The sequence below is a fragment of the Bubalus kerabau genome, chromosome 20 (assembly GCF_029407905.1).
Source record: "Bubalus kerabau isolate K-KA32 ecotype Philippines breed swamp buffalo chromosome 20, PCC_UOA_SB_1v2, whole genome shotgun sequence".
In the NCBI taxonomy this organism is placed as follows: Eukaryota; Metazoa; Chordata; class Mammalia; order Artiodactyla; family Bovidae; genus Bubalus; species Bubalus kerabau.
This window is the reverse complement of record NC_073643.1, coordinates 9929994-9943367: the sequence shown is the minus strand read 5'-3', so window position 1 is coordinate 9943367 and position 13374 is coordinate 9929994. Positions and strand designations below refer to the sequence as shown.

General features: G+C 46.9%; 1 long non-coding RNA gene across 1 annotated transcript; it reads left to right on the top strand.

Moving 5' to 3' along the window:
• Positions 1–6865: 6865 nt before the first annotated feature.
• LOC129635547 (uncharacterized) lies at positions 6866–8305 on the top strand. The gene is made up of 2 exons (XR_008706362.1): positions 6866–7234; positions 7866–8305. It is a non-coding gene; the product is annotated as an uncharacterized LOC129635547 (long non-coding RNA).
• Positions 8306–13374: the final 5069 nt, after the last annotated feature.

Sequence of the window (13374 nt, the reverse complement as noted above, 5' to 3'; positions counted from 1 at the left end):
GGTGTCAAACCACAGGCATCATGGGAGCAGGGCCCAGGCTCCTGATCAACGTGAGCAATATTTAGCCTTCCCGGGGCCCTGCTGGTCGCCCTCATCCATTTAGCAGTTCTGCAGTGCTATTTTTAGTGTGTGAAGTTAATAGAGATCCCTGGGGTGATGTGGAAAGGGGAAAGGCACTGGAGAAGTGCTGCTAAATTTGTAACCCAACAGAGCTCTCAGCTGGAGTTTCAGGAGGGAGATGATGCAGGGACGAGGTGAACAGCCCATCATTGATCAGTGCAGGTCTTAGCCAAGGGATCCTGTTTCAGGCTGCCCCCCAGGAGGGGCAGGGGGAGGAGAGACCAGCACAATCCTCCTTCCGCCTCAGGGATAAAATAAATAAATGATGTGGGGAAGGGGTAGATTGGGAGTTTGGGATTAGCAGATGCAAACTAGTATATGAGTGCTATATAAGTTGCTTCAGTCATGTCCAGCTGTTTATAACCCCATGGACTGTAACCCGCCAGGTTCCTCTGTCCATGCAATTCTCCAAGCAAGAGTACTGGAGTGGGTTGCCATTTCCTTCTCCAAGGGATCTTTCCAAACCAGGAATCGAACCCGTCTCTTAACATCTTCTACACTGACAGGCAGATTCTTTACCACTAGCGCCACTTGGGAAGCCCAAACTAGTATATATAAATAGAATGGATAAACAAGGTCTACTCTACAGCACAAGGAACTAAATTCAATATCCTCTGATAAACCATAATGGAAAAGAATATAAAAAAGGACGTATATATAGGTATAAATTTTTAAAAAATAAAATAAGGGAATTCCCTGGCAGTCCAATGGTTAGGATTCAGCAATTTCACTGCCAGGGCCGAAGTGCCATGCCTGGTCAGAAACTAAGATCCCACATGCTGCGTGGTGCAGGCAAATAAACAACAACAGAAATGACAGCCTGCTCCATGAGCTTAACCTTTAAAATAAAATATGAAATAAAATAAAAATAATAGTATTCAGAGAGGAAAATCAGCCCATAAGCTTACGTTACCTTAAAACATATGTCAGGAAATAAAAACCATTCCCTCTTAACTGATGTCAAATCTTTGGTTTCATATTTAAATAACCTCTACCCTGAGATTCCCTCTGGAAAGCTGTCAGTATAATTAGAGCTATAACAAAGGACATATAGACTTACCCAGGAAAGAAAATTATGACAGGCTTGATCAAAATTACCCCATAAATATCACTTTGCTGTTTTAACTACCACGGTTTAGTTCTAGGGCCATGAAAATGAGTCATATGCTACCAAAACCAGGCGTGAAGTGTGATTCACTCCTTTCACGGCAGCCACACGTACAGATGCATCCGCTGGGAGACTTGCCCTGTGATTAATGTATATAAGGTTCCTGGTGGGCAAGTCCATAAATGTGAAAGTTACACTGAAACGAAGCCTGCAGGAATAAAAATAGAAATCGAGAACTTTTTCTCCACCTTCCCGCCGCTAAGCCATGAACATCCCAAGTGAGGTTTCCCTGGACACAGGGATGGTAAAAGATGGAATAACTCTTGGCCAAGGAAAGTGCATTGGATGCCACCATTTAACTGCTCAACCTTGCACATCACTCTGTTTTTGTTTTTTTTTTAAATCCTTGACAACTTTAGAGGGTTGATGGGTTTTCACCAAATTTGGAAACTATGCCAAGAAACACAAAGGCAGTTGTAGGGAGGGTGGGTAGGGAAAAGGAAGAGAAAAAAAAAAAATACAGTTCCATGTGCCTTCTTGGAACAATAGATTGACTAGTGAACATTTTCAAATGAAGATTTTTTCCTATCATTTTTGATGTCGCTTATTGAACTTCACTATGAAGACTGAAGTTACAAAGGAAAATGTCTTACAAAGAGGAGAAAATGACTTATTCCCATCATAAAATCAAATGGAAGAAGCGTCCCTAACACTTACTACATCATTTCATAAAAACAGGCTTTTTTACCTTGTTTCTGACTAAGGACACAGTCAGAGACCACTTCCTCTACAAGTGGGAATCAGAGGCTTTGAAACCTGCTCATTGTTGCAAGATTGGTTGCTGTCTGACTTACCAGAGGAAAACATGACATTTTTATCTCTCTTGGGTCTACAAGAAAAATACTAGGCTCTCTTTTCATAAAGACTTTTGTATAAAACATCAAGTATTGGGACTTCCCTAGTGATCCAGTGGCTAAGACACCACCCTCCCAAGGCAGGGGGCCCAGGTTCAATCCCTGCTCAGGGAACTAGATCTCACATGCTACAACTAAAGATCCTTCTTACCGCAACTAAGACCCATCACAGCCAAAGAAAATAAAATGATTTTATTTTTAATTTTAAAACCAAAAAACAGAAAACAAATAAAATAGTAAATATTAACATCAAAATTAAGAGGATTATTAAAATAAAGATTTAGAGTTTTCAGAACTGCTGGTTCAAGACATGTGAAACATCGCAAAGGTCAATACAGGTAATTTATTAGTCTTCTGGATTTGTTTTGATTCTACAGGGATCCACTGGCCATCAACTCTGTTCTTCTTTGGGAAGCTAGAAGGAAGGGGTGAGAACGTGTCCCAAAAGTCACATATACTCAGCTCTATCATACAGGAAAGTGGGGTGTTGCTCTTTCTAGCGGCTGCCCTGAGGAGCCCCAACTATAGAGGAAGGGAAGGACAAGAGGTCATGAGGCGGGGATGGCAAAAGAATATTCCCAGGGACAGGAAGATCAGCCAGGCAGGATGAGGAGGTATAACCCCAAACTAGTCAGAAACTACAGAAGGAGCCCATCATTACAGAGTGAAGTAAATTGAAAGGAGAAAAACAGACATCGTATATTAACGTATATACATATGAAACCTAGAAAAATGGTACAGATGACACAGGGGGCAGGGAAGGGTCGGACAAACTGGAAAAGCGGCACTGACATATACACACAGTTATGTATAAAAGAGACAGCTAGTGGGAGGCTGCTGTACAGCACAGGGAGCCCAGCTCGGTGCCCTGTGATGGCCTAGAGAGGGGATGGAGCAGGAAGGTCCAAGAGGGAGGGGATACATGTGTATAGAGCCGATTCACTTTATTGTACAGCAATTATACTCCAATTTGAAAAGAAAAAGAAAGAAACTCTGTTCTTCCCTTTCTACAGAGTAGGATTTTGGACCAACACGTCACCATCACTGAGATAACCTGCATGTTTTGCCTTTATCATCACAGAGGATTTTCAAGCATCATCCAGGACAACTGTCGATCTGTCCTCCTGAGGAATTGCTGGTTTTGCCAACAGAGTGTCTACTCTGTCTGTTTCCATCAGACACTGGCATTTTGGTTATAACAGTTAGTGAAAGCCAAGCACTGATGTTCTAAACCAATTATTAATATTATCTCTGTCTCCTCAAAAGCCATATTGTAAGCCCTGTATCTGATGAGCACCCTTTTTTCAGTGAAAAATTGGAGATTGCCACTGTCCCTAAGAACATAGAGGAGCCTCTGCTCCCACTGAAGCCACCCCCTAACCAGATTAAAAAACTGGAGAAGCGCTGTCCCTGCTGCCTCTATCCTAGCACGCTCAGCGGACTAACCTGCTCTCCTAATCCACCAGTAGGGACTTCAACCTGGGTCCCACACACATAACAAGAGGGTCTTTTCTAACAGATGGATCCCCCCCCCACCCTCTCCCACTCAGGCCCTGAACTCCAAAACTGGGGAATACAACCTGACCTGGCCACACTATCATGTGACCTTCGGCATTTCGTGTTCACATTTCTGTCTGAATAGCAACTCTGGGGGGCGGGGAGGAGGGGCGGGTGGTGAGAAGCCAGCATTAGATTAATAAGATTCACAGGGAAATAATGATTCCCTAATTTAGCAGCAAAGAGAGAATGGGGACAACCTTCAAATGTCATCATCCAAGGCACTGTTGAAATGCCTCCCTTTTCTGACACAATTCTGTCAATTAGCTGAGCAGAGCAATTACCATTCCTTTCTCTTTTTTATTTGCAAAGAACCAAAACTTTGTAAGGATGATAAATGACTCCCTGGAAAATTCAATGCTGGTTCTGCTAAATTTGCACTTTCCATATTGTAAGGGTTTTGGTGGATTTTTTTTCCCATTTATTTCTCATAATCAATAGGGTGAGCAGCTTAAAAAACAAAACAAAACCAAAAAAAACCATGCTGTGTAGAATTCAGACATGGGGCCTTCCAAGAAATCAGACACACTCGGATCCATCCAAGTGACCAGCAAACAAATACCGATCTCAGCGTAATTAGTATAGTCGAGGACGTTGTTAGCCAAATGATGAAGTAAATCTCATTTTAATTGTTTAGAATCTTATTCCCATTCCCCTCAAAAGAAGAAAAGGAAATGTATTCAGATTATGACCTTTGAGAATTCTGGGCTCATTAGCGTTTCATATAACACGGCACAGAATTGAAACGGGAGCGACTCCACAGTGCTCCCCTCACTGCGGCGTGTACCTCGTTAATGGCACGAAACTAAGGAGGTGTCAGAGTTGGTCCCAGGTCTCGGTTGACTATGGCTTATAAACAGTATCTTCAGTCCAATATAATAGCCAGCTTACAGTGGTTAAACCTGTTCATTTAAAAAAAAGACAAAGGAGATCTAATTTTGCTCCCGTGCTGGGACAGGGGACAAAAAGAATAGGGAGGTGGGCACTGAGGCATACCCTGAACCAGGTGCCAGAATGTTCTGGAGCTTGGGGGCTCCCCACAGCTGTAGGAAAGGAGGAGGCTGGAAGGAAGTGAGGAAAACCAGGCACAGACAGGGACCAGGGAAGGGAAGGTAAAGGAGAAAACCCAAGAGTAGAGAGACAGGGAGAGAGAGGTCATCCCGCCCATCACTGCCCCTTGAGGCCACCAGCATCCTCGAGACAGACTGCCCTCCATAGGTTACGACCAAAGTCAAAGTCAAGGAAGAGGTAACGGGAGAAATCCGGCAGGCAGAGCTGCCCAGAGATGGCTGTTTCCAAGGCTCTCCACCTGGAAGAGCCCAGCCCAACTCCGGACATCATCTGGCTGAAGAGGTCTCTTCCATTATCCGTGGCTGTATCACAAGCCACCCAAAACCATTTATTCTTCATGGTTCTTTGGGTGTTTTGAGTTTAGCTCCAGTGGATGTAGCTGTGGTCACTCCTCTGGCTGCATTCATGCTGGTGCTTGGCTGGGTTGGGACTTCCAAGATGGTCTCTCTCTTTTTAAAATCTTCATTTTTTTATTTGGCTGTGCTGGGTCTTAATCACGGCACTCAGGATCGTTGATCTTCATTGAGGCATGTGGGGCCTTTAGCTGCAGCGTGGAAGATCTTTAGTTTCAGCATGTGGGATCTAGTTCTCTAACCAGGGACTGAACTCAGGGCCCCTGCATTGGGAGCACAGAGTCTTAGCCACTGGACCACCAGGGAAGTCCCTGCAAGATGGTCTCTGAGTACAAAGGCTGTCGGTACTTGTGGTATCTCATCATTGGCTAATCAACTGGAGCCTGCTGGCCGACAGCCAAGAGAGGCTCCCAAGAGAACCAGTCCTCAGAATACTAGCACTTCTCTAGCCTCTGTCTGCTTTCTGTTGTGACATTGGCCAGAGTAACTCACATGACCAAGTCCTGTGTTACCGTGGGAGGGGCCACCCAAGAGTCTGCATTCCAAGACCCACGGTTCACTGGAGAATACCAGTCTCCCACAAGGACACAAGCCATCTCAGAATCCAAGCCCTTTCTGAGACTTCACCTCCATTCCACCGAGGCTGCTGGAAGGCAGATAGCGCAGCAGGGTTGCAGGAACTGCCATGGGTTTGAGGTTTGCTCACACACATGTGTGGGCTCCTCTGGCGCCTCAGCGGTAAAGCACCCACCTGCAATGCAGGAGACTATCTACAATTCAGGAGACGCCAGTTCAACCCCTGGGTCAGGAAGATTCCCCTGGAGAAGGGAATGGCAACCCGCTCCAGTATTCTTGCCTGAGAAATCCCATGGACAGAGAAGCCTGATGGGCTACAGTCCATGGGGTCACGGTTAGGCATGACTTAGCGACTAAACCACCACACAGGCACATACACCCCGCAGTGTTCCTTGGCTCTGTCAGTGGCACCATGACCCATTCCTTTGCGCACATCAGATCCTTCCCCAACATCACCTCTGCCTCCTCACATCCTAACAGTCCATTACCAGGCGCCCTTCAGGAAAGGACATCACTTTGGGGAAGACACTGTTCAACCCGACAGTACAATGAGCACTAAGCATGAGGCAGCAGCTAACAAAGAAATGAGCAAACGAGCAGAAAATGTGAGCGTGGATGGTCAGCCAGGTGAAACCAGCCACCATCGTGTGCCAAAACCATCAGAGCGGCCTTTACAAGTCCCGGTGGACACCGCTCTGTGAAAGGGAAAGGCTTTGCTGTTCATATCTTGAGCCCCTGGCCTCTCTTTGGGGATGAACGTTCAAAACACAGTGTTTTTCAAAAGTTTCCAGAAAGCACGAAGATGCCTCTCAAAATGAAAAGGCAATGGTGCTCCCAGTAAGGAGCCTCCAGGCTCCATGGAGGGGGATCTCAGGAGCCACAGCGTTTCTGACAGGTGGCCCACCCTCCTGGTCTGTCACACACTGCCAAACTCAGTTCTCCCAGATTATCATTTTTCTTAATTAGGCCTGAACTGGGGTTCATCCCACACAATGACAGGTGCCCAGAGAGGGCCCACCTTATTTCCCTGCTCAGCCCTCATTACAAGTCTCAGCTGAGAAACTGCTGAGCCCTGACACTGCACATTTATTTAGAATTGCAAACACCTGTGCACTAGAAAACCAGGCCAGCCAAAGTCTAGCCTCTCGGGCGCCACCCCCGGCCCCAGCAGCCTCTATTCTCAGGGGCGGCCGGTCCTCCCGCACCCCCTTGGAAGCCAGCCAGAAGCCGGAAGGCTCAATGATTCGTGCACTTAATGAAGGCAGCGCCCCCCACACACCTGAGCACCTGGGCAGAAAGCCTCAGCAGTGCGGACCCTTCCCACACGACGGTGCTTCCCACCAAGGGTTAAAAAAAAAAAATCATTATTTCGGGTCCGGGAGGCTTGGTAAATAGCATTAGCCTAAGGAGGAAGCAGATTTCCTGAGCCCAGCTGAGAAATACAATTAAGTTGTAATATTTTGTCAAGGCTTGTCCTCCTCCTGACTGTTTATCAGTGTTAAGAGACAATTTATACTTTGCAGTTCTCTGGGATGGTGAGTATATCTCACAGCAGGCAGGTGAGATTAAACTGTCACGGGGTGCCAGCCTTCCTGTGTTGCTGCGGACCAACAGCCGGGGAGATGCCAGCCCCCGGCCCTGGCGGATCTGCTGACTGGAGCCACAGTAGCCAGGAGAAGGACCTACCATCTCCTCCTCAAAGCTAACAATGACTGGGAAACAGGAATCCAGACCAACAGGAAGACTCAGGACACAGTGAGAGGGGAGGTGGTCCCCTCTTCAGAACACAATATGAGATCTCTTAGCCTTACTCCCAAGGGTCTCTGATTCCCCAGTAAGTTGAAGGTGGGGTCTGCTGGAGGCCCCCATTGTGGCAGGAAACTCTGTCACTAAGCTGAAGGCACCCTGATTAGGCCATTTCCTCACACAAGCTGAAGGAACACAATCAAGTAAGGGCAGGTATCTCTGAGATGACATATTCAGCCTGTCTTGAAATGCAATCAGCCTTGGATGTCTCTCTCTGTTATAAAGGGTTTCAGCACATTAAATAACTGAAAATCTGTTGACTCTCTTTATCGTCCTATGTTTTATTCACTTGAAAATGAGTGCTCATGTCCCCAGAAAGACTTGCACAGGGATGCTCACTGCATCTTTTATTCAAAACAGCCCTAAACTAGAAACAACCCAAGCGTCCGTCAACAAGAGATGGGATAAACAGGCGGTGGTGTATTCGTACAATGGAATACTGCTCTTCAGTAAAACACGACAAGCTGCTGACATATGCGACAATGTGGATGATCCTCACAGACATCATGTGGAGAGAAAGAAGCCAGATCCAAAAAAGTACAGACTGTCTGATACCATTTCTATGAAGTACAAGATCAGTCAAAATTGATTTTGGTCACATGTCACAAGAGTGGTGATCTCCGGAGGTGGGTATTGACTGGAAGGGTGTTCTCTGAGGTGACAGAAATGTTCTAGTGGTCACACACCTTGTAAAAAGTCATCAAGCTGGACACTTAAGATTTGTTCTTTTTAATGCATGGAAATTAAACCTCAAATTTTAAAAGCTTCTGAAATTCATTCATGGTGTAATTTAACTTGAATTAATATCTCCCAACCTACCAAACTGTCCCAACCTTCCAGTAGTTTGCTGAAAATTAACTTCTCAACACCCGGGGACTGTTGGCTCCTCCACCAGACCATGAACTCCCAGCTCTTCATGGGGCCCTCAGATGGTTGCTGGATGGATGGATGTATAAGTGGATGGAGGAATGGATGGATGGATAGATGGATGGATGAATGGGTAGGTAGTGGGAGATGACCAGTCAGCATGAGACTATGTGATCAGGTGATGGACTTAAGTTAATGGGTCTACACATTAGTGAAACAATAACTTATCCCATTCCTCTGAGCTACTAGAAACCAAGTTTACAAACTGTGATGGAGGAGAAGCACTAACTTGGATAATCCAAACTTGGTCCAAAAATGACTTGTCTTGTGTCTCAAAAAATTGTTATTGCTACCTAACTGTTTAGTTCAAAATTGTCTGTCTTGCTAAAAGGTTACAATAGGCAGGAAGTAAGCCAAACTAAGGAGATGGCAGGTTGGGAGAAATCTTACATAGGCAGTTAATATCTGAGAATCCAGTTCCAGTGCAAATGCAGTCCATCTTTAGGTCTCCATTATTGGGAGTATTCTTTTTCAGCAGGATCTATGTTTCTGCTTTGAACCAAATTTTGGAGTCTTTATCCTTTTAAATGTGAGCATGTACACAGGATTCTTTCCTTAGAGGGACAAGAAAAAATCTTGGCTATCAAATGTATTCTCAATTGCTTTACACAGAGAAAGAGGGCAGAGTCCAAGGGAAGGGATGAATAAGAGAAGAGGAAGGCTGTCCTGTTTGAAACAGGGGCTCTTTTAACCCTTTGGGGTGAAGTTGCTTCAAACACCTGAACAGGAGCAAAGGTTTCACATATGAAAATGTTACCAGATTGGTGTTAATTGCTTAAAGTGCTTAAGTCATAGGGCATTTTTTTAAATAAAGTTGCCACCGTTTCTCTCTGAGCCCTGGGTCTGGGGGACTTCCCTGATGGCTGAGCAGTAAATAATCTGCCGGCAATACAGGAGACCCAGGTCCAATCCCTGGGTTGGGAAGATCCCCTGGAGGAAAGCATGGCAATCCACTCCAGCATTCTTGCCTAGAGTACCCCATGGGCAGAAGGAGCCTGGAAGGCTGCAGGCCATAGGACTGCAAAGAGTCGGACACGACTGAAGTGCCTGAGCAGCAGCAGCAGCACTGGGTCTGGGATATGCGGGTGCAACTGGCTAGGCTTTCAAAACTGAAGATGATTTTGTTCTTTAAGTCAACAGAGCACGCAGCTGTGGACTAGACCACCTGCCAGAAACCTGGCCCTGGAGAGTCCCTGCCTGTATTTACACCGATGCAGGGCACTATCCTCTGATAGCCAGGGGTTCTCGACCTGCAGGTACTGAGGTCAGTCAGGTGACTAAGGTTAGCAACCCCCTTAGACAAGCACACATGCACAGACACACACACATACACTCACTCACACTCATAACCCATCCAGCCCTGCCAGCCTCCCGTCCAGAGAACATCCCCTCTAGCAGGTCCTTTTGGTCCAGAGCTCCCACAGGGATCCTAAGTGAAGGCCTCCAATAGCTCCAACCCACAAACTCACTTTCCCACAAAGCCTTCCTCCCCTGGTCCTGAAGAAGCCAAATACCTGGTTGTCCCGACCACACCCTGGGGCTGTCAGCGGGAGAGTGGCCACAAGCCCTGGCTTCAGAAATGGGACTGTGGCGAGAGCTGCTCCAGACCCTGGGCCTGGAAGCTGCAATCTCAGCTCTGGCACTCAGCAATGGGGTAGTTTCACTCAGCAATGAAACGGTGCAGTTCCAGGCCTGGGTTTACCCATCTTAAATAGAAGGGGGGAAAGTGGGAGCAGTGACAGATTTTATTTTCTTGGTCTCCAAAATCACTGCAGACAGTGACCTCAGCCATGAAATTAAAAAAAAAAAAAAATGCTAGCTCCTTGAAAGGAAAGCCATGACAAACTTAGGGACTATATTAAACAGCAGAGACATCACTTTGCCAACAAAGGTCCATATAGTCAAAGCTATGGTTTGTCCAGTAGTCATGTACAGAGGTGAGAACTGGATCATAAAGAAGGCTGAGTATCAAAGAATTGAGGCTTTCATATTGTGGTGTTGGAGAAGACTCTTGAGAGTCCCTTGGACTGCAAGGAAATCAAACCAGTCAATCCTAAAGAAAATCAACCTGAATATTCATTGGAAGGACTAATGCTGAAGCTGAAGCTCCAATACTTTGGCCACCTGAAGTAAAAAGCCAACTCACTGGGAAAGACCCTGAGGCTGGGAAAGACTGAAGGCAAAAGGCGAAGGGGGCAGCAGAGAATGAGATGGTTGGATAGCATCACCAACTCAATGGACATGAGTTTGAGCACACTCTGGGAGGCAGTGGAGGACAGGGAAGCCTGGGGTGCTGCAGTCCGTGGGGTTGGTAAGAGTAGGACACAACCTAGCAACTGAACGACGACGACAAAGTGGAGATTATTACAGTCCTCAGCATAGGCTTGTTCAGAGAACTAAATGGGTCGTGTGTGTAGGGCCCAGAGCATCACGTGAGCCCAGCACGTGATGACTACTCAGCAGTCTAATACCCCATGCTTGCAGTTGCATGATACTGGACAACGTACATAACTTGAAATGTCTTGATTTCTGAGCTGCAAACTAAGGAAGTAAGATGTGCTTTGTATTCAGTAAAATGTAAATGCTAAAAAAAAAAAAAAAAGAAAAGGACTTCCCTGTTGGTACACCGGATAAGAATCCAACCTGCCAATGCAGGGGACCTGGGTTCTGTACCTGGTCACATGCCATGGAGCAACTAAGCCCATGCACCACAACTGCTGAAGCTCACTGGCCCTAGAGCCGGGGAGCCACAAGAGAAACCACCACAGTGAGAAGCCCTGCACCGCAGCCAGAGAGTAGCCCCACTCGCCAAAACCAGAGAACGCCTACCCAAAGCAACGGAGGCCCAGCGCAGCCAAAAATAAATAAATAAAAACAAAACATGCAGATAAATAAGGAGTTCAAAGGATCCAGAGGGCTGCTCTCAGCTCCGAATCACCGCCATCTCCCAGCGACAACGCAACAGCCCCATGCTTGGCTCTTCTGTTATCACCTTCTGAGGGCAGCGTGGGGACCTTCCTCAGTCTCAGGGCTGGGTCAGGAGGTCCCTGGATCTTTCTTTTTTTTTTTTTTTTCCATCTTTTGGCCCTGCCGCCCCGCAAGTGGAATCTTAGTTCCCTTTGCATTGGAAGCACAGAGTCTTAACCACTGGACCACCATGGAAGTCCCTGCCCCTGGCTTTTTGATGACCAAGATCCATTTTCCTCCATGTGAGAGGATTAGAAACAGGAAGGAGGGAGGAAAGCACTGCCTACTTCGTGCTGTTACCCCATCCTCACTCGGTGGCTCCTACCGGCTGCCATTCAGAGCCCCAGCCTGACCGTCCTGCCCAGAGAGGGCCCGAGGCCAGGCCTGCTCTCAGACCCGGGCTGCTCCCTTAGCCACGCTCTCTGCTCACCCCACCTCCGCCGCCACAAGCCCATCCATGGAGCCCGGGCAAGGGGACACCTCTGTAGTCAGGACAGCTGGTGCTTTCCAGACCCTGTGCCGGCACCTTCTGATGAACTCAGTTCTATTTTTAGTCAAGATGGCGCTGAAAGAGCCAAGAAATTTCCCCTCTTCCTCTTTTCCCTGCACAAGGCTGCTACCTAGAAAAAGTCCTCTTGTTCTCAACCTGAAAACCAGAGGGTTGGAACCTGAAAGCTTACAAGTTGGACAAGATCTGAAGAGACGGACAGCTGCACACAGTGGGTTTGTGGTAGGAAGCTGAGTCCAGCATGGGAATGGGAAGTCTGCAGAGTGAAGGATCACAGGACAGGAACTGGGAGACTTCCCTAGTGGCCCAGTAGTTAAGAATCCAAGTTTCTACTGCAGAGGGCACAGGTTCAATCCCTTGTTGGGGAACTAAGACCCTGCATGCTGCATGGTGCAGTAAAAAATAAAGGGGAGAAAGGAATTGGAGAGAGGGTGTTCAGGGAGAGTAAGAATTCTGGGGGCCCAGGATAGGTTAGGGAAGGAAGACAACAGATAAACCTTAAGATGGGAAATGCCCAGACCAAACTCCTGAATCTCTCTCTCACATTCTTCATCTGAAAAATGGGGCGCCCACCTGCTACCCCATCCCAATGTGACAGAAAGCATTTCATAAACCTGCACCCACAGAGGTGTCTGCTATGATACTTGTTCCACCTTTCGCTGGAACTTCCCCTCCACCGGCTCTGTTCCCTATGAATGGCAGATGATTACATAACCTAAGAAAGGTTTTGTTTCCCAGAAAAACCCATCTGAGCACCCTCCGGGTCCAGTGGTTCATGGCATGCCTTCAGGTTTTCCTCCTGAAAGAAAAGTTTTTGCCAAACATTTGTGAAAGGCAGATAACAGAAAAAAAGGAAAATGCTGAAGGCAGAGATTGAGGAAACAAAGAAGAGAAGATGGATGAAGAAAGCAGCTTCTGCATTCTGTTTTTTTCCATTAAAGATGCTGGAAACATCCCCCCAAATGGCTGGAATGCTTGCACCTTTGGATGCCCAGACTTGCTCTCCACACACTCCGGGGGGGGGGGGGGGGTGGAAACCTGTGCAGAAGGTGCTGTAAGGTGGGATTAGCCCCTGTTGACTGCAAGGCATCAAGAGTTTCTGGAGGACCCTCAAGCTCTCTGCTTCCCATCTTCATGACCCCACTTTACTGAACTACCCCCACCACACCCCAGCTGCTTAAACTTTGTCTACACCTTTGTCCTCAGAGCCTGTCACTGGGCACACACCTCTGAGCTCAGGAAAGTTCTCAGGCACTTTTTTTTTTTGCAAAGAGTGGTTTAGGGATTCAATTTCACATACATTGATAGACTGAAGCTGTGACAGCTGTGGCCATCTGGTCAACCTATCGACCTTCAGTTGCCCTCTTTTATACAAGCAGAAGCACTGCAAAAAGCGGAGACGGGGAGCAACCACCTAATCTAAAAAGGCAGCACCATTTGCAGCAACATGGATGGACCTAGAGATGA